The sequence below is a fragment of the Macrotis lagotis genome, chromosome 7 (assembly GCF_037893015.1).
Source record: "Macrotis lagotis isolate mMagLag1 chromosome 7, bilby.v1.9.chrom.fasta, whole genome shotgun sequence".
Taxonomy (NCBI): Eukaryota; Metazoa; Chordata; class Mammalia; order Peramelemorphia; family Peramelidae; genus Macrotis; species Macrotis lagotis.
This window is the reverse complement of record NC_133664.1, coordinates 77,864,933-77,891,287: the sequence shown is the minus strand read 5'-3', so window position 1 is coordinate 77,891,287 and position 26,355 is coordinate 77,864,933.

Here is a 26,355-nt window from a genome sequence, read left to right as displayed (position 1 = left end):
GTCCCACCATCTTCATAGAGACCTTGATTATTGTTTTTCTAGACCATCATAGTAGTCTTCCAACAGGCTTTCTCACTTTCCTACTTCAGACAGAATATTTTTTATAAAGCACAGATCTGTCTTCTCACTCAATTAACCAAATAAGCTAATATAAATACTTACAATGTGACAGATACTTAGCTAGTACTGAGGATACCAAAAAAAGGGGGGGGCACAAAAGATAGCCCTACCCTCAAGGTGCTTACAATCTAAGGAGTTCAAAAATACTGAATAAATCCTGATTGATAGACTTTAAATCCTTTAAATACCTCTGTAATCTTACACCAATCTACCTCTCAGTTTTTTTCTTCTACTACTCAATTCCAGTCATTTTATACTTAAGCCAAACTAAACAATGTTCTGTTCTTCATTCTTTTTTTTTGGATTGCCTTCCTCTAAACTTTACTATGACTCAGTTGTGTTCTCACCCTGGAAATTACATTGGCCTTGTTGCCTTCTTCCTTTGTTCCTTTCACCTACTTTTCCCATTGATAAATTCCTCCTGGGGGTTCCATTTGGAGGATGGGCTTTGGCCAGCTATCTTCCATCCTTCTCCCAGCTCAGCCCTAGCATGGTTTCTCCCTTCCTTCTACTTCATGAGCTCTCCTTTGTAAGAGTCTTCTCCAATTAGAATGCAAGATCCATGAGGCAGGTATTGTAATTTTGCTAGTATTCTCTCCCCTGTGCTTATTAAGGGCTAAATAAATGTTTGGTGACTTGAATTCTCCCTTAAACACTCCCCATACACTTCTCTGCTCCCTTTATCAGGATGTTTTTTTATTTTGGAGAATCCCTTCACCTTTTGTCACTGATTTATTTCCTGCCCATTCTTTATAGCCCAATCCAAATATCAAACCTTACAAGTCTTACATGAAATACTAGATTGGTAATATCACATGACTCTGTGTGTGGTAGCTCTCAAATACAGTTGTGATGTAAGGCTATATATTAAGGACTGATGTCATCCCTTTTCTTTTTTTCAGAAGGAAAATTCTATTAGCAATAGAGTATTGGTTTTGGAGTCAGAGGACCTAGAGTCACATTTTGCTTTTGCTATTTACTACCTGAATGATCTTAGACAAGTCATTTTTCTCTCTGTCTTTCTGCCTTAAAACCAATTTCTTCATCTATAAAATGAAGTACTTAGACTAGATAATTGATGAAGTCCCTTCTAACTCAAAATCTATGATCCTATATATTATTTAAACTTTGCATATCCCCCAAGACCTAAAGTAGCAGAATATTCTGCCACGTAATAGGCACTTAAAAAGATGTGTTGATTGACTATATTGAAATGATTTATCCTCATGTTTCAAAAAAGAACCAAAAGCTAAAGTAAAACCTATCATGCAAATTCCTGAATGAATTCTGTCTAAAGTCTATTTTTCTTTTCTAGGTGGGGGGGGGGATATCTAAATCTAAGTGATTTTTCCACAGATCAGCTTTGCCTCCATATTGTTGGATCTAAAAATTCTCCACATATTCACACTCTTGCCCCTAAAGCTATTGGAAGTTCATGGCTTAAAGTGCTTTCAATAGGTTCTCAAATGAGCCAGGGTCATTCTAATGCTACTGTAAGGACAATATAAGGCAAAGTCCTATGTAAAGATACTCAGTAGATTCCACTATTTAAACCTACTTCTTCATTTTCATGAGGATCATCCACTTATCCTAATAAGTAGAGGGGAAAAAACAAGGCTACAGAGTAATCATTCCTAATTGAATATAGATTCAACAGATTGATTCATTATTTCCAAGTAAAACTATCGATGTTTAGCATGGTGCTTCTATTAAATTAATATGCTAAATGTCTCCACTGCTGTAGCTGTCAGTTTAATTCAGCCCTGAGATGGCAACCTTATTCCGTCCCCCCATTTTTCTTCTGGTGGTCTTTATTTTTGCTCTTTAGTGAAGGGCATTCTAGAGTGTGGCACACAACTTCTCTTTAATACTCAATTTGCTCTCTCAACTGAAGAGGCAACTCTAGCTAAAAGTTATTATAAAGCTGCTCAGGCAACTCTGCTTTCATGTGATCAAGGAATCAATGTCTTTCCTAAACAACCTTTCCTAAAATTATTTTTACTCCTTCAAAGTCTACTCAGAGTCCCTTTGGTCATCCCATAGTGATTCGTTTTAGACCTTTTTGGAAGCTTAAAGGAAGCAGTTTCTTTATTAGATGCAGCTGTCAAAAATCATTTAGACTCTATATCATAAGACACAACAATTTCTTTAGATGAAAAAAAGAGTGATTTTTTAAAAATAATAATAAGGTAAAAGGGGTAGCCAGGTGGCACAGTCAATAGAGTGCTAAACTTAGAGTCTAGAAAACTTATCTCCCTGAGTTTAAATCTCACCTCAGACATTTACTAGCTGTGTAACCCTAGACATATCACTTAACCCTGTTTGCCTCAGTTTCCTCATCTGTAAAATTAACTGGTGAAGGAAATGGCAAATCACTCCAGTTTCTTTATCAAGAAAACCCCAAATAGGTTCACAAACACTATCAAAGAACTAAAAGAATGTGGCTCAAAATATATCATATATATGTATCTTAAAATTGTAATGAATACAATTAACCTGAAATTGTTGCAGATACAGCAATCACCTTTTGAGTTTAATGCTCTCTCTCTTGCTCTGACATACCATCCACCAAATAACGAGATGCCAACAACTCTGATCTAGCTATTACTATGAAACAATTTTCAATCTAGGGGAAATGGATAATAGAGTAAGTAGAACTTGCCCTAAATAGTTATTTGTAGTGCTTCTTCCCACCTGAAATTCCATATGGCCTCATAGAAGCACTGCTTTGCCAAGATAGCAATGTCTTAGAGTCTAGAGTTGCATCAATATCCTAAAATCTTGAAGGAAAGGAAAAAAAGTCTTTATTAAGCCCTTTTATGTGCTTAACCCTTGTTCTATGCAAAGCATTTTTCAACTATTATATCTATTTATCCTTTTAGCCACCCTGGGAAGTAGATGCTTTTATTATTATCATTTTACCATTGAGGAAATTGAGGCAGATAAAGGAGAAAGTCACAAGGTCACCAGTGCAGGATGGATTTGAAATTTGATATCCTTACCTCCAGGTTCTTCATTGAGGTGCTTTAAAGTATTAATACAACAGAAGAATTCTGTGCCCTACTGGCAGGAGGGCATGAGGCTCATCGAGGTGCATGGCTGAGAGCATTCTTCCTGCTCTTTTCTTTTTCACCTCCTATTCTAGGGTGGACTTGACTCAAGCCAGTCCCCTGGTAGTTTCTATTTGAATGGGAATGAAACACTCAGAAATCATTCACCAGTTCACAAAAGAAGATGTACTTAATCAAGTATGAGAAGGCTATTTAATAAGATTATCCACTGAATGTGCCCCAAGTTGATCTATATGAGAAAAAGCACTTTCCCCTAGAGTCTTCCAAGTCAAGAATCAGAGGATGCCTAGAGCTTCTCCTGGCTGCATTGTACTCAGGTGATGAAGAAGTGATGCCAACAATCTAAACCTTAATCATCTGAGACAATCAAGTCTTGGGGATCATTTCACTACATCTGAGGGGAAAATTAGCCAAATACACTAGGGAAGGGGATAAGATATTACTCCCACATTTCCTTTTCTAATTTAGGCCAACCTTCCTTCTCAAAACTCACACATATAAGGACATTTCTATACCTGGTACAGAGAAGGTCATTTCCCAATCCTTCCGAAAGGGTACCTCATTGCCCCAGGTCTTCTTGGAGATATAATCCAAAAAGAATTTGACTACTCAGGCCTAAGTGTGCTCCAATACCCATCAAGTTAGATGGGGAGGAATTAGGATGAGACACAGGTCACTTATAATTACATCACTTCTATAGATTTAACAAAAGGTGATGCTTAACATAAAATGAAATTATATTGGTACAATTTTAGTCATCTGTGGGAGTTTGGGCTTTTTTTTTCAATATTCAATTGACAAGCAATACCAAACATGGTCATTTCATATACAAAGAAGAACAGAGAGAAAATCAGATATGAAACACTGAATCTTAATAATGTACAACTTTTGGGGGAAGATATTTCTAGACCAAGTCCCTTAATCAAGATAGGGATGATACCTATTGAAGATATTCTCCTTCCAGTACTGCTGACCCTAAGTTGAATCCAAACTTAAAATTCTCTCTCTTTTGGTTTATTTGTGATCATTCTCCATTACCTCTCATACCACTTTTCTCTTAAGATGACCATGGCCTTAATATATTTTTTTAAATCTTTCACCTGCCAGTTGTCTCAGGAAGAATTCTGAGCTGAGCTGGTAGAGGGAAAATAAGCTCAGGAAGAAGGCAGCAAGGAAGTTCAGTCTGCCTTTTGGAAGAATTTTTTTTAAAGTTTTCCCCTAGAAAGTTGTCTTGTGTTTATTTATATACCTTTTTTTTTTACCATTTTATTTTTATAAATAGGAACTTCACTATAAAAATTGTTCTGGGTTTTTGTCACAAGAATAACTTCCAGGAGACAACCTAATAATGAGATCTTCTGAGAGTTTCTGCAGCTGCATCAGAGGACTAGACCCACACCTTGCTCTTTACTATTACTGATAAGACCATTGTTCTTATATTTGTTGTTCAGTTGTATCCAAGTCTTCGTGATACCTTTTGGGTTTCTTGGTAAACATACTATTTCCTTCTCTACCTCATTTAGCAGATAAGAAAACTGAGGCCTGATTTGCCCAGGGTTAGACAACTAGAAAAAAAGGGTCTGAGGCTGAATTTGTACTCAGAAAAAAATGAGTCTTCTTAACTCCAGGCCTGGCACTCCATCCACCACCTGACTTCATTTTCTTATGTACCTAATTGCTTTGAGTATGCAGTAAAATCACTTAATGGTAGCTTCATTCTGATCCTACCCATCTCCACCAGTTCAATGCACTGTTCAAACACTGCCTAGACCTTCTGCTAGGTTACTCTGGCATAGACTAAACTTGAACAATTCTGACATCATCCAATTTATTTAATCCCACTCCTGGGTAGCCAGGTATTCCTGGAAAAAAAAATCACAAAACTACTTTGGCAAAGTGCAATATGAATTCTTGTTTTGTAATCTCATTGGAACATCCTATTTTTCTTCTTTTATTTCTAATGTACTCTGAAAACTGGTTGTTTTAGAGTTTAGACTCTGGGTCGAAATTGTAGTCTCTTTTAGCCCATCATCACACTACTCACTCTCTTAGTTGATTACTTCATCTCTCTCTCTTTACCAAGATCAAGATCTTAACATCCTTACTCTCTACCTCAAACTTTATCCACATTTTTTCATTCATTTAATAAGCAAGTATTCTGCAATTCTATTTTTTTAAAAAAAGTAAGCATCTACTATATATTTTCTTGTCCTTTTCTACTTTCAAAGGATCATAAATTGACATCTGAGCAATATTTTAAAGCTCAGGGAACCCAAATCTCTTATTTTAAAGATGAGAAAACTAAAGTCCATACTTGTCTCAGATCATGTGGTAGTTAGTGGCAGACTCAGGATTTGACTCAATATAACAAAAAAAGTACATGTAGTCTATGCTTCTTTCTCAGAGGAAAAAAAAAAGATGCCGGTCATCCTTTTTTATATGAATCTTTTCTGTGTAACCAAGCTTGACCCTTCTTTCCACCATCCAAACTCTTTCCTTCCTTCCACTGATGAGAATAGTTGAGAGATGTTGCAATGTCTTTTTTATGAGACATTCATTCTTTAACATCTTATAATCTAATATTACTTCTTCTGCCACCATCAAAAGGCAAGAAATTCCAAGAGGTTGGGGAAAAGTGATACCTCCACAATCACCAGATTTCCTATCAGACTAGCTTTTGTAACCATCATCCAGGGGAGCAATTCTTGTGGAGGTTCAATGTTGCAGCTCTTCTGCAGATAATGAAGCCCCAACCTCCTCACAGCTATTGAAAACCCAGAAGAGAAAAAAATGTTTTCACCACTAAAGCCCTGGATATTTCAAATGGTTCAACAATAGTGCAATTTTATCAATGAAAATACCACTAAAGAAGATACATTATCATTTGTATTTTTACTGCATGCTAAAGGGCTTCTCCATTGGACTAACAGTGGATATCCCCATTATGTGTTATTCTTCCTATTAGAATATGAGCACTTTGAAAGCAGAGACTATCTTGCTTTTCTATTTGTATTTCCATTGCTTAAGACAGTGCCACACATAGTAAATGTTTAATAATTGCTTTGGCATTCATTCATTTATTCCTTAGATCTAGCCTTGGATTTCTTTTCTCTATATATTATTTTCCTCGGTGTTCTCAACAATTTCCATGGCTTCATGCAGATTATTTCCAAATGGGAGTCTTTCCTGGTCTCCAGTTCCATATTTCCAACCATCTGGTTGAATATTTCCTTGCTATTCCACAAGCCCTTCAAACTAACTCAATATGTCTGAAATCAAAGTCTAATTTTCCCTTTCAAACTGGTTTTTGCTCCTGACTTTCCTATTTTTATTTCTGTTACTACCATTTTTCCAATCACTCAGTTCTAAAACCTCAGCTTATTTTTTCCCCATCCACCACATCTAACTATTCCCCACCTTCTGCCAATTCTTTTGCAAAACTTATGTAAAGTCCATCCTTTCCCTTACACTACCATCACCCTAACTCAAGCCCTTATTACCTCACCTTTCAACTATTACAGTAACTCATAACTGGTCTCTCCACACCCAATCTTTCCTAATTCCAACCCATCCTGGACACTAGAATTAAACTTTTTTAAAATTCTAATTTATGTTAGTTACCAACTTCTTTCATTTGCTCCCCAATGCCAATCAAATAAATTCCAAAACCTTTAACCTTATAAGTTTTTACTAATTCTTTGTTTCATCTCTCTTTTACTGCCTTAAAGTGACTTTCTGCTCTGACAGAGAAGATTCACTATTTTTTTTTTGTTCCTTGACTGAAAATTTATCAACTCATACTTCAGCTACTGCCTTACTCTTTAATCTGAAATGCTAACATGGGTTAGGAGAAGTGTAAGGCAAAGTTAGAACTTGTTTGACCTTGGGAATCGGGAAAGGCTCTATCTGTGCTGTAGCTCCCAGCTATGTTGAAATGACTTCCCTTACTATTAGGGTCAGAAAAGGTCTTAGCTATATAAAATTCAGATATCTCCTATGTGGTGGATATCTAAAGAGAGCAAGAGTCACTATACCCTACTCCCTACTCTGCTGACCAGATTTCAACATGAAAATGAGGGAGACACGTCAATAAGAGCTAAATACCACTGTATCTTTAATACATGTCAAATGAATTTACAGGTATGCAGAGTCGTTTGCCAACCTTAAAGCACAATATAAATGCTTACTGATATAGTTGCTACACTTGCTATTTTTGAGATAAAAGCCTGTGCTGGAGCCAATTTGAACCAACTCATAAGAATTGATTCCTAAATATATAGTATGAGTATTTAAAATCTCAGAAATTGGTAAACACTACAAATTTCTCATTTTATTAGTTGTCTAGGTTTAAGAAAGTGATGGAAAAAATATTAATAAGGCTGATTAATTTTAAAATTATGTTGAGTATATACATATCTTTTGAAGACACAAATGTGAAATGTTTGCCAACATATCCCTGAATAACAACTTCCTTTTATTAATAGTTCAATGATTTATAATTGCTTGACTTCATCCCAATGTCACATTTGAACTAATATTGTACCAGAATGCCATTAAAATATCATCTCTGCAATGAAATTTTCCCCTCATCCTCCAGGAGGAATTATCATTCCTCATCATCTATGAACTGTTGGTTGGTTTTTCTTTTGGAATTTACCACATACTCCACAGTTATTTGTGTGTGACTTATTGTTCTTCCTGTGTTTCAATCATACTGGAACATAAGAGTGTATTACTTCATTCGGAGGTTGTTTAAGCCACAGCTGGAAGTGGCATTACCCCTTACCACCATGACTACACCTGTTTTTCCTGGCAACTTAGAAGGTGGCATGGAAGATACAAAGCATCAGACTAAGGATTTGGAAATGCCTATTGTTGTGTGGGAATTTCCATGAGAAAAGTGTATGCTTAGCAACCTTAGACAACTAATCCAGACCTCCTTCTTGCTCTGATTTACAATGGGATCATGTCATGTTAAGAGGTGGGAGGATGACACATCTAATGTCTCTTGAAATTGGCTGTCTGTGCTATTGATCTCCATCCATCTAGCAAAAAACACATAACTACCCTTCTCTTTCCCTACATCTTTATGCATATCATCCCTATGTTTAGTCAACACTTTTATAAAATTCATATATCTATATCTATATCTATATATCTATATCTATATCTATACACTTGTTCTTATAAGTTAAGTTCCTTTAGATCAAAATGTAGAGCCCTATATGAGAATTCTAACTTCTTGGGGGGGGGGAACTAGATACGGTGATGAGGACGAGGTAGTTAAGGATTGAAGAAGAAGAGACCCTGGTGCCTCTGATGCAAATGCATCATCAAGACTTCTTATCTCATTAGTGATTCCATGCACCCTTGATTCACAGGTCCCCAGACTAAATGATTTGGGTGCAATATACCTTGAAATAGCTCCATTAGTGTTGTGTGAGGAGGAAGCAAACACCTCAAAGTAGGTGTCCTATGGGGAAGAAGACCCCTTGCAACACTTAGATCTAACATTCGGATCTCCCGTGTGCTAATTACAGACAGGTATATTTGGATAACTTATAAGATCCATAGAGTCCCTTGCATATTTTAAATGCATATTTATTGAATGCTTACGATCTGAGTGAGTTTGAATAAATCACCCAACTTATCTTGGGTTCCATGTCACTCATCTGTAAAAATGAGGGATTTAGACTGGAAGGTTTCTTGGGTCACATCTAGCACTTAAGGTCCTATGATAAAATAAATAATAACTTCTGAGAAAGAGACTAGGATGGAATTGGCTTATAATGAATTCAACTCTGATAAAGATGGATCTAGCACATCATTATGTACAAATTCACATTTTTAGACCTAGGTTTGATGGGAAGCTAACCAGTCTCTATAGAGCAAGACTTGTAGATCCAACTCAATTTTAGTGACAGCTAATGCCAATGATGTGACAACATGTTCAGTCATTTTTTTTTAGTGTATAGAAGGAAAGACAAGACATAATAACCTCCCATTTCCCCAGTTTGCTACCAAACCTAAAATTTGGTCTAAAATAATACCCCTACCCTTCTCTCATCATAACCTACCTTTTAGCAAAATGGCTCTTTTGGAAAAAAAAAATGAGATAGTGATGATTTTAAAGAATGACTTCTGGAAAGGGCCAAGGGGATTTATCCACAAGAATAGCTGAGAAGCCATTGAATGATTCCCATGAATGCATGCTTAGCTCTCAGGTTGTGAACACAGAATTTGATTGGTCTGCCAAAAATCCTGAGTTAGCTCTGAAGTCTCTATTGTTGTCACCATCAATTGCAACTTTACTGTGGCATGACCCAGCCCTTGTTAACATTTTTAAAGCAATGAGAATGCAAAGTATACAGCTGTCTGATAACCCAACTGCCAACTGACAGAATACCCTGAACTGGATCTCTGAGATTGTCTGAAATAGACTCTGCCTCTAATATCCCTGGAGACCCGATAGAACTGCTGTAGGCAGCGGCTCATTTTATACAGAACAGCCAAAATATTCCTCCACCTTGCCGTCGAAAATAATGACAGGAGTGGGGAAAAATGGTTTTAAAAGCTACATTTACATTTCACACTTTTCATATTCTAAAAAATGTTTCTCCTCCAAGTTCTTAACATAAACATGGAGAATTTTGGCAGATACTCCTGTGAGCAGGCTAAAAAGTGCATGTCATTTTTCCAGTCCCTTAATTGACTATAGATACCAACAAAGAAATACTTAAAGATAGGATAGGCATGAGTTTAGAGAGTCCTATGTGTCCTCATTTAATTGTGCCTGAATACACACACTCATACACATACACACACTTAAACACATACACACAATCATACACATACATGCATACTTGCACATGTCTACATGCTCACATACATACACATACACACATAAACACACATACACACACACACACAATGGGTGGTCCCAAAGGTCTTCATGACATTTTAAGCTTATATTAAAACTTTTGACCATGATGACAGTGCTGGGGAGCAATCACAAGGTGGTTTTAACTTGTAACCTTTACATAAGAAGAATCTTCACTTCTAGAAATCTCAGTGAGGTTATAATTAAGGGAATATGGCACCCAAAAAGGGGGAGTAGGAATGAGCCCTGTCAGTGGTAAAATGTCATATATTAGTTCTATTAGTGGATCTTAAAGGCTGGATCTATAATTAAGAGTTTGGGTGGCAGCTGGGACAGTAGTATTCAGCTTTCATAATTCCCAGGCCCCTTATCTGTAAAGTCTGGGCTTCTGTGTCTAAACAAAGTGTGGAGGGACTAATCATTTTAAAAATAATCATCGTGATAGAGCTAAGAGGAAATGAAGCAGGCCAATCCAGAAGACAAATAGTACTTTCTTCCTCTTTTTAACATTGTCTTCCCACCCCACCCCCCACCCCCCGCCATCTTCCTCTATTTCTTGGCTCAGTTGTTGCTTGGGAATTGGTCCCAAGTCTTCCCATCCACATCAATGCTTAGCTGTTAAGCTGCAGTGACCTCTCTAAGCAGCTGTACTCTGGCATTCTGGCTGCACCAGCACTCAAACAGTGTGGCGAAAGCGATGCAGCATTTTGATCTTTCTCGCTGGTTCCTTCATTTGCAGAGGGAGGGAAGGAGAAGGGGGGGGGAGCAAAAGATAGCTCAGAGCATCAGACACTGACAACAGAATAAAAAATCCAGAAATCTCTAGGGTTGCATAGCTGAGCTCAGGTTGCAGACTTACTCTGGGGTATAACAGGGCTGACATACACAGCGACATATTGATCTTCAGTGGTCTGCTTCATCGGCAAAGTGGTAATAGTCTGCATATTAACACGGCAGCCTAAGAGCTGAACAAGACAAGAAAGGCCAGGAGCAGCATTTGGGTTTATAGACCCTGAAAAGAGGATGATTCTCCAGATCTGATAACAGAGGGTAAGGTGGACCGAATCCTACCAAACTGCAGTAATAGTATTAAAGGATAATAGGATTATAGATACATCAAGTCATAGATTTGGAGTTGAAAAAGCCCTCAGAGCATGCAACCCCCTTATTTTTAAAGGTGAGGAAACTGAGGCCCAGAGAGATTAACTGATTTGCCCAAAATCACACTAGTATGAACCTACCACATGTACTCTAATACCTGAGGGCTTATTCTCTTGTATTTTCAAAACTCACAGGGACAAAGTCTAAAGATCAGTCTCCTTCACTTAAAATGAAAGTACCAATGCTGAGGAAAAAGCACCAGCTTAGCTTTCACAGGGCTACATGTCATCGTCAGAATGGATTTTCTCTGGTATTGTCTCTTATTGGATGCCCCTCTGAATGGACTCAAACCCAGAGCAGAAATGCACCAAGAGAGAACAGCCAATGAGAATGCTCAAAACTCTGGTTGGCTAGTGGTTTTGAAAGCATCTCTACTTCTGACTATATAGCCTTTTAAAAAAATTTCTCCTAATCGTGGTGTAAGTGAAATGGAACCAGTTACAGAGTCTCCACACATGCTTCAATGTTTCTCCCAGCCATTTCCATTGCTCATCATTTCAGCTTTCCTGGAGGAAGTCCCCCCTCTCTTCTTCCATGCGAGGAGATACCACCACACAGAAAACTAAAGTTCAGATCATATCTCTATTTTTCTGTCAAAAGGAAGGAATATGCAATTATAAGGTTCCCTTGAGTTTATGAATATTTTTTTCCAGATAGCAGAGTGTTAGCAGAGTAACTATGCTCTGAACATAATAGTTACTGTGAATATAACAGGAAATATGGATAGGCTGATTATATGGTGACAAAAAAACTTCAAAAACCTACAATCACCCATAAAACATATTTATCTCTACATAAGCTCAACTGCCTTTTCCATAAAATTCTATTGTAACTTTCCTCATCTATGATCAAGGGCTTATTATACCTAAGAATTTAAGGTAGCCTGAGAATCCTCTCATTCCCCCCCCAAAAAAAAATTCATGAAGAAACTCCCAGTTTTGGGGGGGGGGGTACAAAAGCACTGCAAACACAGTAGCCTGCCAGAGTTTTTATCCAAAAGTTGTATTCATCCATTTGTTTCATCTTTTTATTATTTAAGATTTTCAGATCCACTGGTACATGAAAGTGGAAGCAAAAGTCTAGGACCAAGTTAGCATAAATGAAATCCCTCATTTCAACAGGTTGATATGAAGAACCCCCCTCCCTGCTTTCATGAAAGGAAATTTTGAACTTGGCAAAGAGACTTCAGACCAACAGTGGACAAATGATACCAAGAGTGGAGAAAATAACACTAGATTCATAAAACAAGTGGATTAAGTGTAGAGGGAACTTATAAAGATGAGACAGGAAATAGGAAGAAGAGGCAGAGTAGAAAAATGGAGGGAGAGCAGCATGAATGTTGCTAGATGATGAGAGCATGATTATCAGTCTAATATCAAAAAGAGAAGAGGATATTTAGTATGCTTTAGTCCAGAGATAATATTACTTGGAGTTATAACTAGGATTGCCAGTCAGGATGGAGTGGAAATAATGATATCACCAACAACAGTAAAGGGAACCCAAACAGAAAAAAGAAAAGTGTATTCACAGACTTTTGGACTTGGAAGGGAAACCAAAGGAAGTCTCTGAAACTAATAAAAGTAACTTATAACTGAGCAAGATGCCCATCAATTGGGGAATGGCTTAACAAGTTATAGTACATGAATATTATTGAATATTATTGTTCTTTAAGAAACTATAAATGAGGGGGCGGCTAGGTGGCATAGTGGATAGAGCACTGGCCTTGGAGTCAGGAGTACCTGAGTTCAAATCCGACCTCAGACACTTAATAATTACCTAGCTGTGTGGCCTTGGGCAAGCCACTTAACCCCCTTGCCTTGCAAAAAAAAACTAAAAAAAAAAAAAAAGAAACTATAAATGGTAGAACTCTAGAGAAGCATAGAATGACTTACAGGATCTGGTGCTGAGTGAAGGGAGCAGAACCGAGAGAACAATATACACATCATCAACAACAACATTATGAGATGAACAACCTTGATGGAAGTAGCTCCTCTCAGCAGTTTAGAAAGTTAGGACAACCATATTAGACCAGCTATAGACAATGTTATCCCCATCCAGAGGAAAACAAAACAAAAAAACACTTCAGATTCTGATGAAACTTAATAAAAATTATCTCTTATATATCTCTTTCCCTTAATTCTAATTTCTCATAACAAAAATGATTAATCTGTAAACATGTTAATCAAGAATATGTATATATAATGTTAACCTGACTGTTTGCCACTGAGGGGAGGGGGGTGGGAAGGGAGAGTGGAAGGAAATTTTGTAACTTAAAAATATACAAATACATATGGATGAATGTTGAAAAACTTTTCAGAACATGTATTTGGAAAAATAAAATATCAAAAAATATATCCAAGCAAGAATTTCTTCTACATTAGATCTTACGAGTGATTATCTAGCTTCCATGTGAAGACTTCTGTTAATGAGGAGTTTTCTACCTTATAAAAAACCTTTAGGCAGGTCTAATTAGAAAACTTTGCTTAACATTTAGAACACCAATGTTAAGTGGGAAGATTCTGGATTTGGAATCAGAAGGCCTAGGATTGAATCCCACCTCTGCTGCATACTAGCTCTATGCCCTATAATCATTTCTCTGGGTATCAGTTTCCCTCATCTATGAAAGGAAGGGGTTGGGTTAGATGCTTAAGGTCCTTTCAAGCTTGAAATCTAGGATTAGGTGAACAAATATGATCTTCATCTCAAAAGATAGCAAGAAATCTAAAGATAATAGTTTAATTCTCATTTGGGGGAAAAAGGAATGCTGAGACCCTAGAAAAGACCCAGAAAGACCCTAATTGAAAAAGTTACCTATGGCAACAACAGTGAATGTGAGAGGATTTATACATATGACACATGAGAGGACTGTTTGATGCTTTAGAAAATGAACTTAGTAGCTTTCCCTTAGAGCTGCTGATGAAAGGGACAGCAACAAGACTCCCTGGAGCTCAGGAACATAGATAAAAATAATCATATGATCCTAGATTTAGTGCTGAAAGAGACCTTAAAGATCATCTAAACTGAGCCTTTCATTTTACAAAAGAGGAAACTAAGGTCCAGATAATGGACACAGGTTCTAAGTAGTAGAGCTGAGTACTCTGAATCCAAATCTTTCCACTATTCTCTGCTAACTGGCCAGTCATCTTAGTTCAGATCCTCCAGAAAAAAAGCCAAAAGCATATGGTCAATTGAATAAGCAACAAAATCCACGCCAATCTTAACCATTGACTCAGGACAGAAACAGTGAGGCTGTCTTTATCCACCGACATCAAGGAGCTGGTGATCTCACAGACACCATCCCAGAGTTCAAGGAAGCCATAGGAAAATGATTGCGTGGTTGTTGTCTAACAAAGTTTTGTTCAGGACTTGAAGGTTTCAGATACTGTACACTTATTGAAGCAGCTAAGTGGACTAATGGATAAAAATGAGTTTGGAATCTTTATTAGTTGTGAAACCCTCTTCAAGCAACCTACCCTCTCTTAGTCTCAGCTTTCTCATAAATAAAATGGGAATAATTACAACAGTAATAATTGCTTCACAGGACTGTTGTGAGGGCACTTTGCAAACTTTAAATTGCTATATAAATGACTACTCCATCTAATTTTTCCATCTGTGGAAATCTGGTGATTGCACTTAGGTTACTGGTCTAAAAGAGATAGAAGCTGTTCTTTGTATTCCTGGGGGAATGAAAATGTTTGGTAGAGCATCATTAATCTGCTTCTCTCTGAGGGGTGGCAGGAAAGAGTTGGGAGAATTAATCTAATTCAGTCAAGAGGGTAAAAGGGGGGTGGTCACTGATAAGAATGACATAAACTAATATAGCTGTACTTACGTCTGATGATTAGATGATGAATCATCTCTCCTTCCTTCCTCTCACCCTCCAGCTTTTAGTTCTAAGATTAAAAGAAAAATATCCAATATTCCATTATTGAATAACATAGATCCTGGCACATAGTAGGTATTTAATGAATGTTTAATTGTATTGATTGTCTAAGAACCAGATAAAAATCAACCAACAAAACTCAGATAAGCTTATTGAATCACGCTCAAAACCATAATTTTTAGTAGCTGTGAAGCTTGAAATCTAGGATTAGATGAACAAATAAGATCTTCATCTCAAAAGATAGCAGGAAATCTAAAGATAATAGTTTAATTCTCATTTGGGGAGAAAAAAGGTATGCTGAGACCCTAGAAGAGTTGGGAGAAGATACTTAAACTGGATATAATTTGTATTGTGGTATTCTTTCACACCATAGTAAAAATAAATCTGTCTCATTCAAGTTATCTGTGTGTGCTGACTGGAGAGAAGTTATAATTCTGTAGAAGGCATAGGAAATAAAAAGCAGCCCATAAGCCACAAGCACAACTTGTGTAAGATTGCTTGATCCCCTCCCCAAGTACCCCACCCCTCACAACCCTCTTCTTTAGAAACAGGAAAAATTCAGCTGATGCAATTCAAAAATGCAACACTAGATTGATCTCAAAGCTAGCATTATTTCTGACTTTCTTACTGCCAGATCCAGTGTGAGAGCATTGGAGGAAAGAAGGCATGTACACTGATGAATCAATCAACCAGTATTTATTTATAGCAGCACTTTTTGTACTAGTAAAGAACTGGAAACCAATTAGATGCCCTTCCACTGGGGGAAATGGCTAAACAGATTGTGGCATATGAATGTAATGGAATATTATTACTCTGTTGTGAGAAACTATATACAGAATAAATATAAAGAAACATGGAAAGATCTATATAGTCTGATGCAAGAGCAACCAAGTAGAGCCAAGAAAACATGTATGAACAATGATTACAACAATGTGAATGAAAAGAATAACTTCTCCCCCCCCAAAATGAATGTAATAAAATTATAAAATCAAGTATGATTCAAGTGAAGAAATATGAGGAGATATCTCCAAGCCCTCTCATGGTGGAGATGGGAGATTTATGCTGAACATGTTTTCAGACTTTTTCAATTTATCAGGGTTCTAATGAATTTTTTTTCCCTCTTTTAGAAAATAACATTTGCTGTATGAGATGATTCTCTGGGATTGGGATGGAGATGCTGGGAATAACTATGATGGTATAAGAAAAATCTATAAGATATCAATAAAAACTTATTTTCTTAAAAAGTATTTATTAAGTGATTACTATGCACCAGGTATTGTAGGCCTTGGGAATACAAGGCAAAAAAAAAAAGAATGGAACAATCTCTACTTGTAAAGAAACTTACATTCTAATGGAGAAATCAAACAGATATAAAAAAATAGATATATAAAAATATGGAGAACTTAAATACAATGTTAATAAATACAAATATATAAAAAAGTATAAAATATGGCATGATGGCACAGGGCACTAGCAGTTGGAAGGAATTTTAAAAGTCTAAAAGTCCTATTTAATAGATGTGCTATCTTGGCCAGTCATTTAACTTCTCTTAGACTCAATTTTCTCCTCTGAAATATGAAGATAACAGCATTTATTCCTATGGTGGTTTTAAGAATCCAATGAGCTTTGTATGTAAAGTAATTTGCAAACTTTACATGTTAGTTTCCATTATCATTATTATTCCTTAAAGTCCTTGAAATAATGAACTATTCTCAAGTTATCTTAGGTTAAGAAAGAAAGAAAGAAAGAAAGAAAGAAACAAACAAACAAACAAACAAACAAAGAGGAAAAAATTAGCAAAGTTGTTGCTAAAAATCTGTTGGTATAGCCCTGGTCTTTGCAACCAAAAGGGAAAACTAGGGCAAAAAAAAAAAAATCCCGAATTCAGAATAGGTAGGAAAAATCCAGTCTTCATTAAAATTTTTAAATTATTTCATCATGAGTCTAATTTAAACATCAATAACAACTTACTTGATTAATACCTATTGTCATAATTGTTTGTTTCTTAATTTAATTTCATAAAATTTTAGTTCCTTTTTTTCAAATTCTAATCAAGATTCTCTGTACATCCAATCTCATGCATGTTTCCCCTTCTGGTCACTGTATGCATTTCACTCTTCTAAGCTTATGTCTACTAAGTTCCATGAGGTTTAAGCACATAAAAGGAAGAAAATCAAGCAAATGCTAGAAGGTAGTTGAGAAACTTTTTTTTAAGGGAGACATGGAGAAATATTGTTTTCTATCAAGGACCTTTGAACAAAATAAAACAAACTTCAGTGAAAACAACTTATATAATAATGTTACATTTATAGAGTGCTTAAGAACTTGCAAAGCAATTTGCATACATAATCTTATTTGAACCTCAAAAAATTATGTGAGATCGGAGCAAGTTTTTTCATCATTCCCATTTTACAGATGGGTAAAACAAATTTCAAAGAAATTAAATGATTTGTCCATAGATGATAGAATTACAGTTGAATGGAATCATGTTGCCTTGTAAATAAAAGAAAATATAGGCTCTCTCCCAATATTTTAAGGACATCTATAGCACCCAAAATAAAAATAGGCATTATTAAATATCAATAAATATTAAACAGGAACAACTTCCAGGAAGCAAGATGGCAGAATAAGTGAGAAATTGTTGTAATTCTCCCATATTCATCTCCAAACAAACATAAAATAGCACATAAAAATAAATCCTGGAACAAGATAGCTAACAAAAAGATGGAGTAAAATAATATTTTAGTCCAAAAAACTTGAAAGACAATCAAGAAAAGTCTATCTTACTCAGGTAAAAGGACAATGCAGTCCAAGATAGGAAGGGTCCCAGTATGACCCACCTAACAAACCAGTGGAAGATCCTGAAGTCCAGTATGGTGGAGCAGGCTAACACCAACACCAGACCTCCCAATTCTACCCCACATTCCTCAGCATAGCCAGGGGAGCTCATAGACTCATTCAGGGAACCACTAGAAGTTTCAGCATATACCTGATCACCAGGTCTCAGTGTAGCTACTGGGGAAATGTAGAAATACACTATCAGCCTCAATACATACCAGATACCACTACTAGACCCCAATTCAGCACCAGATAAGCTGCCAGACCCCTGTGGTCTCCAGCAATGCCAGGCATACACCACCACACTTCCTCAACACAGTATCAGACATGATAGCCCCCCTGCCAGGGACCACAGAGTAACATCAGTGCAGGTAAATAATCAAGGAGTATGATCATTGGCTCAAGAAACCTGAGACAGTGCCTTTTCCACACTGAGAGTAGCTCAAATAAAAAAGAAAGAAAAACAGTCAAAAAAAGATGCGCAAAAAATAATCTAGCCATAAAAAATTATTACAATGACAGGGAAGACAAAAAACAAATTCAAAATAGTACAGCAATGTCAAAAGACCTATGGGCAATATCAAAGAAGAATGGGAAGCAATCTCAAATCCAGGAAGAATTCATGAAGGAGTCCAAAAGGGAGTTTAAAAATCATATAAGAAATGTAGAAAAAAATAATTGGGGAAAGAGAGTGATACAAGAGGATTATGAAAAAAGTCAACAACTCAGAAGAAAGAAAACAACTGCTTAAAAAGTAGAATTGGCTAATTTGAAAAGATCCATTGAAGAAAAATAACTCCCTAAAAAAGTACAACTGACTAAATAGAAAAGGAAGTACAAAAGCTAACAGGAAATTCAACGACTTAAAAGTTAGAATAGGGAAAATGGAAGTTAATAACTCTCTAATACATCAAGAATCAAATTCAAACAAATTCAAAAGAATGAAACAATATAAGAAAAACCTCATTGGAAAAACAACTAACATAGATAATAGATCCAGCAGAAAAAAATATGAGAATCACTGAACTAATAATCAAAAGAAGGACAAGGAAAACTGCCCTGATATCCTGGAACCAGAGGGCCAAAAAATCTACCAATCATACCATGAAATAGAAGCCAAAATAAAAATTCCAAGGAACATTATAGCCAAAATACAGAACTATTAGGTTAAGGAAAAAATCCTGCACATGGCCAGAAAAAAATAATTTAGATATCAGGGAGCCACAATCAAGATTACACAGGACTTAGCAGCTGCAACATTAAAGGATCAGAAGTCAAGGAACATGATATTCCAAAAGACAAAGAAACTAGGACTATAAGCAAAAAATCCTCTATCTAGGGATAGATGGTACAGTGAATAGAGCACTAGCCATGGAGTCCAGAGGACCTGAATTGAAATCTGTCCTCAGACACTTGATATTTACTAGCTGTGGGACTTAGGCAAGTCACTTAACTGCAACTTCCAGAGAGAGAGAGAGAGAGAGAGAGAGAGAGAGAGAGAGAGAGAGAGAGAGAGAATGATCATTTAATGAAATTAAATTTTCATGAGAAAAAGACCAGAAGTGAAAAAAAAAATTGACCTTCAAAATCAAGACCCATGATTGAGAAACCTAAAAAGGGAATAAAGGAAAAAGAAAAACCTAAGGGATTCAATGGAGCTGAACTGTTTACATCCCTACAAGGGAAGATGAACTACAGCTAGAAGGAATATACTTAGACAGAGGTATAGGTAGAAAGTGAATTTGAGGGAAAAACACAAAAAATAATTAGGAGATGGGAAAGAGGAATAGAGTGGATACAGAAGAAAGGGCAAGGTAGAATGGGGTGAATTATTTCATATTAAGAAGTTAAAAAAGATCTATTACAGCAGAGGAAAATTTGGAAAGTGAATGATGAATGTTACTTAAACCTTACGCTCATCAGTAAGGGAATAATATATGCAAACAATTGAATATAAAGATCTATTTTACCTGACAGTAAAGTAGTAGTGGAGGGTATTAAAGTAAAGGCAACAGGAAATGGAAGGGTGGACTGGAGAAGGAATTAAGAGTAAAAGGGGAAGATTGGGAAAGGTGATGGACAAAAGCAAAACAATGTCAAGGGGGAACAATATGAAAGAGGAGATAGGACAAAGAAAATAGGATGAAAGGAAAATACAATTAGTAAGCACAGCTGTAAATATGAATGGGATGAAATCTCCCATTAAGAAAACAGCATACTACAGTATGTTGTTTACAAGAAGCACATTAAAGCAAAGAGACACAGAGTAAATGTAAGGGACTGGAACAGAATCTATTATGCCTTTATTGAAGTAAAAAAAAAGCAGAGATAACAATCCTAATCTCAAACAAAGCAAAAACAGAAATAGATCTGATTAAAAGGCATAAGGTGGGAAATCACATCTTGCTAAAAGGTACCATAGGCGATGAAGTAATATAAATAAAAGAAATAAAGAAATATAAATCTGAATTCTTAATGAAGTTAAATGAATTATATAAAACATGAAATAGAGAGCATCACAAAAAAGCAAAATAGAAATTTTTTATTATATTAATTTAAAAAAGAATTTGCACATACAAAACCAATGCAACCAAAATTAGAAGGAAAGCAGAAAGTTGGGAAACACTCTTTATAGCAAGTGTCTCTAATAAAAGTCTAATTTCTCAGAAAAATTTGTAAAGATTTGTATGAACAGATGCAAGGTGAAATGAGAAGAACCAAGAAAACAATATGCACAGCATCAGCAACATTGTATAAGGGTGGTGCAGTGAATGGAGAACTTGGAATCAGGAGGATGGCACTTTGAATCCAGCCTAAGACACTTGCCACTTATTAGCTGTATGGTCTTGGGCAAGTCACTCAACCCTGATTGCATTACTTTCAGGTCATCTTCAGTCATCCTGATTCATATCTGTCTATTGGACCCAGATGACTATGGAGGAGAAAGTGAGGTTGGTGACTAGCACAGCCTCCCCCCATTCAAATCCAATTCACTTGCTTGTCATGGCATCACCTTCCTGAGGTCAAGGTCTTCTTCGAGAATGAAGGACACTCATCATCTGCATTGTATGATGGTTAACTGTGGATGACTCAGCTTTTCTCAGCAACTCAATGATCCAAGGCAAGTACAAAGGACTCATGAAGGAAAGTGCTATGCACATCCAGATAAAGAACTGATGGACTTTGAATGAAGGTCAAAGCAAACTTTTTTCTCTAACTTTATTCTTTTTCATATTTTTTGTGTTTTCACAACTGAGTTTGATATGGAAATATATATTTATGTGGTAGCACATACTTAACCTATATCAAATTGCCTACCATTTCCAGAAGAAGGGAGGGAGGGAGAAAAACGTGGAGTTAAAAAATGAATCACAAAAATTTTCCTGATATATATTCTAGAAAAATAAAATATATTAAAAAGAAAAAATACTAAACAACATTTTGATATGTGTTGTAGAAATGTGAAAGAAGATTTGAAAAAAAAGAGGAGGAAATAAGAGAGAAAAGTGAAGGGAAAACAAAAAAAAACAATGTGAAAGAAGAGAGTGACAATGGAATAATAACTTTCATTTATGCTTTACAATATCTTTCTCACAAAAATTCTATTAGGTAGGTGACACAAGTATTTGTATTCCCATATTACAGATAAAAAACTGAGACTCAAAGAGGGTTAACTCACTTTTCCCTATCCACAGATCTTTGAGAAGGTGAATGTAAAAGGGAATTACAAAACATAGAGCCAATGACCTAGAGTCAGACAGACATGCCAAGTACAAACAGAAAGTGGAGGAATAAGGTGGGGAACAGGAAAAAAAGACTGTCAAACAGAGAATTACTGGATTTTGAGATAGCATATTTGGTAGCTTTCTTCAACACAGTACAATTGAAGAATTTATTGGAACTTTCTAATGCTCTTATATTGCTTTTAAAATTATTTGTTTGTTCTTCGTCTCTCCCCTCTTGATTATCAACTCTATGAAGGCAGGAGCTATTTTTTATCTGAATTTTTCATTATCACTATTGTTTGGCACCATGCTCTGTTAAATACAGGCAATTCTCACTTTACAAATATGAACCTTTCTGCATACCTTTATGTAAAGCTCCTTTTGCGTAATGTAAATTCACCCATAGCCAACCATTTCACTTAGCCTATACAGCAAATTCATAAAAATTGGAATCAACTGTGGGCACACTTTTTTCCAAACTCTTTATACATACTTCTGTTACATCTTTTTTTTCTTCAGCAATTTTCTTTTAATTCCTTTTGGGAAATAAAATCCTCTGTACTATTTCCTACCCACTTTATTTGTCCCCTTATACCTTATATGAAGTAGAATTTGCTTGTCTGAATTGTACATAAAGTGAGAATTGTCTGAAGTAGATATTTATTGAACATTTGTTGAATAAATGAATGGGAAGTAATTCTTGTTTGATGCTGATGAAACTATTACCTGGGGCATCTAATTTTGACTTTCTTGTTGTTTAAAATAAACTAGAAAAAAATAACTAAAATGGTAAATAGGATTGGAAAGAGAAATAAAATGTTTGAGGCTATAAAACAATATGCAGGTATAAAAATGACCATGGATTATACATCTTTTTACTGGTCTTTGAGTCCAGGCTCTGCCAACAACTATGTCATTTTGTTTAATTCCTGTCATCAATTTGAGCTTTGTTTTATCTTTAAAAATGAAGGTGTTAGAACTGGAGATCACTGGAGGACCTTCCCCCCTCCAATTCAAATGTTTTGTGAATATGGTTATGCCAGAAATTTGACTTACTAGTGCACTGTGTATGATGTCCTATTGAAGGACAGGACAAAAGAATGGTATGATATTCATAAGCATTGGAAGAATATGTTGGAAATTTGCCATCTTTAGGGGCTATAGGCTGAAATTTTTTTTTTGGGGGGGAAACAACACTTAAATGAAAGTGCCTGTATACAGTGATGGGATAAAGGTCAAAAAATAAAATAAAATAAAATACTTTACAGATTTAATACAGAATGAGGTAGCACTTTAGAAGAGATGTCCAGTAAATCTAAAGTAAATATTGGAAGCAATAGTGATTGCCTCAGATATCTACATACTAATGTAAAGAAGAAAAGATAGACAGACAGACAGACAGCAAAATGAAATTAAAGTTTTTACAAAGAAGGGGAAATACTTTTGAGATCTAGTAGGAACAGACTCATAACTAGAAAATCACAATTAGAGGTTATACCATTTAAAAGAAATATATACAATATATACTGAAAAGGAATAGCACTATTAAAAACTCATAAACTTGTGAATAGAAGTCTAGTGAAGGACATTTAATTGAAGTCAAAAACAGAGAAGTGTTATGGGCATATGCTACAAGCCACCCAGTCCAATGGAAAACATAAAAGTATTAGGATGTAAGCTCATGTACAAATTTGCTGAAAATATCCTTGGTACAACTCTAGTAGCAGACCTAAATCATAGGAATGATATGTATCTTATTCTAGTCTTGCACAATTTTGATGTCCTCTACTAGGTCTCTGTATTTTAAAAGATAGGTTTTTTGGGGTCCATGTATCTTGGAAATTTTAAGTATTTTTTATTATGGTGACATAACAATGTTTTCTATGAATCAATATTACATTTGGGCTATTATGGACAAAAGTTTTATCTGTGATAATATTCTGTTTGCAGTTTACAAAGTTGGTGATATCAAGGAATAATATGAAAGAAGGCATCAAACATCATATGGAAGAAGCAACATTAGAGAGCTATTGAAGATCTACAGAAAGGCATGGGCAAATCAATATCTACTTGCACTAGAAAATCTAAATACCATGTCTCTAAATGAAAAGAAACAAAAAGCCACATGAGTTCACTAAGAAGGTATAGAAAATCAACCTCAGTGTGGTTTTTATATGTTAGCTAGGCTATCAGTTACTAGACATAATGCACTTTGATTACAGAAAAGCATTTAGAAGGTTTACCATGATAACCTTGTGGATATAGTGCTAAAATTTGGAATTAAATGATCATTAGGTTAATTGTTTTAGGGGCTGGTTGCAAAATTTAATCAAATGAGTGTCAATTAATTTGTCAGTCCAAAGTCAAGTGAAATGTCACAGGATTCTACTGTTTCATTTTTAAAAATAACATTGATGCCAAAAAGGAAGAAGCAAATAACGATAGTGAATTTTTTTATAACACAAATGTGGGGGGAACAAACAGTGTATATAAAAAGATAGAAGGATCAAGACTCAAAATCATCTCAAAAGGCTGGAATACTGAGTTGAATCTAAGAAAATAAAACGAAACTAAAAGTCACATACAGGGGCAGCTAGGTGACACAGTGGACAGAGCACCAGCCCTGGAGTCAGGAGTACTTGAGTTCAAATCTGGCCTCAGACACTTAATAATTACCTAACTATGTGGCCTTGGGCAAGCCACTTAACCCCATTGCCTTGCAAAAACAAATAAAAAAAGTCACATCCAGATGCATTATTTTAGCTCCATAGGATTAAAAAAAAGTACACTTAATAGCAACTGTGATAAAAAGATCTGGGGAATGTATTTTGAAAGTAAATTTAATATAGCCTAACAATATGTTATAGGTATTTTATTGAAATAAAAGTATGAGTAGGGAAGAGTCAAAGAACATCACTAAAGACAAACTAGATGATTTTGATTACATTAAATTAAAAAGCTTTTGCACAGACAAAACTGATGTAACCAAGATCAAAAGAAATGTTGTAAACTGAAAAACAATCTTTACAACTGTTTCTGACAAAGGACTATTTCTAAAATATACAGAGAACTGAGTCAAACTTTAAAAAAAAAAGCCATTCCCCAATTGACAAATGGTCAAAGGATATGCAAAGGCAATTTACAGATGAGGAAATCAAGGAGATCCATAGTCATATGAAAACTTGCTCTAAATCATTACTTATTAGAAAAATGCAAATTAAAGCTTCTCTGAGGTACCAATTCACACTTCTCAGACTGGCCAATATGACCAGAAAGGATAATGATCATTGTTGGAAAGGTTGTGGGAAATCTGGGTCACTAATACATTGCTGGTAGAGCTGTGAACTCATCCAACCTTTCTGGAGAACAATTTGGAACTATTCCCAAAGGGCAACAAAAATGTGAATATCCTTTCATCCAGCAACACTACTACTAGGTCTATACCCTGAAGAGATGATGAAAAAGGGTAAAAACATCACTTGTACAAAAATATTCCTAGCAGCCCTCTTTGTGGTGGCAAAGACTTGGAAATCAAGTAAATGTCCTTTAATTGGGGAATGGCTTAGCAAACTGTGGTCTATGTATATCATGAAACACTATTGTTCTATTAAAAACCAGGAGGAATGGAAATTCAGGGAAGCCTGGAGGGATTTGCATGAACTGATGCTTCATGTTTCTTCCTTAAGGATGTGATTTCTCTCTCATCATATTCAATTTGGATCAATGTATACCATGGAAACAATATAAAAACTAGCAAATTGCCTTCTGTGGGTGTGGGGGGGGAGGGAAGATTAGGGGGGAAATTCTAAAATTCAAAATAAACAAAATCTTTAAGTATAAAATAAAAAAAATACCTTACAGACCTCCAGAATTAGCTCTGAAAGTAGTAACAAGAAAGTTTGAAGCTTTGGACAGTTACTTCTACCCAGGAGCAGAGCTCCATTTTAATAAAGAGTTTAAAAAGTCAAGAAATAGACTGGAAAAATGAGTAAACAACAGAAACAAAAAGAATCTAATGATTAAAAAGTTACTGTGATGACAGGGAAAATCAAAAGGCAAACTCAGAAGAAGGCAACACAGTCAAAACTTCTATATATGATTTCTCTTTCATCACATTCAATTTGGATCAATGTATACTATGGAAACAATGTAAAGACTGGCAAATTGCCTTCTGGGGGGTGGGGGGAGGAAAGTAAGATTAGGGGAAAAATTGTAAAACTCAAAATAAAAAAAATCTTTAAGTAAAAAAAGAAATAAAAGTCTGAAACTGAATTAATAGAAGTATTATAGTCAAACCTAGGGAAGTGGTGATCAGCAATCTAGAACACTAGGTTCAATTCTCTGTGGTTCATTTTAGGAAAAAAAAATACCTAATGGAATTGTATCCAGAAATATGCAAAGCATAAGGTAAGTAGTCTAGAAATTCTCCCATTTGTGAAAAACTTGAAGTTAGGATATTTTGTTTGGAGAAGAGATAGATGTTATTGGATATTTAAAGATTTGACATGTAATGAATTAAGGAGACTTGTTCTCCTTCAAAAGGTAGACTAAGATATTAAAAGAAGAAAGAATTTTGACAATGCTGATGAAAGCATTTTTTTAACATAGAGATGTCCAACAATGGATGAGGCTACCTTTTGACACTCTGAATCAATGACCTACTTAAGCAGAAGGTAG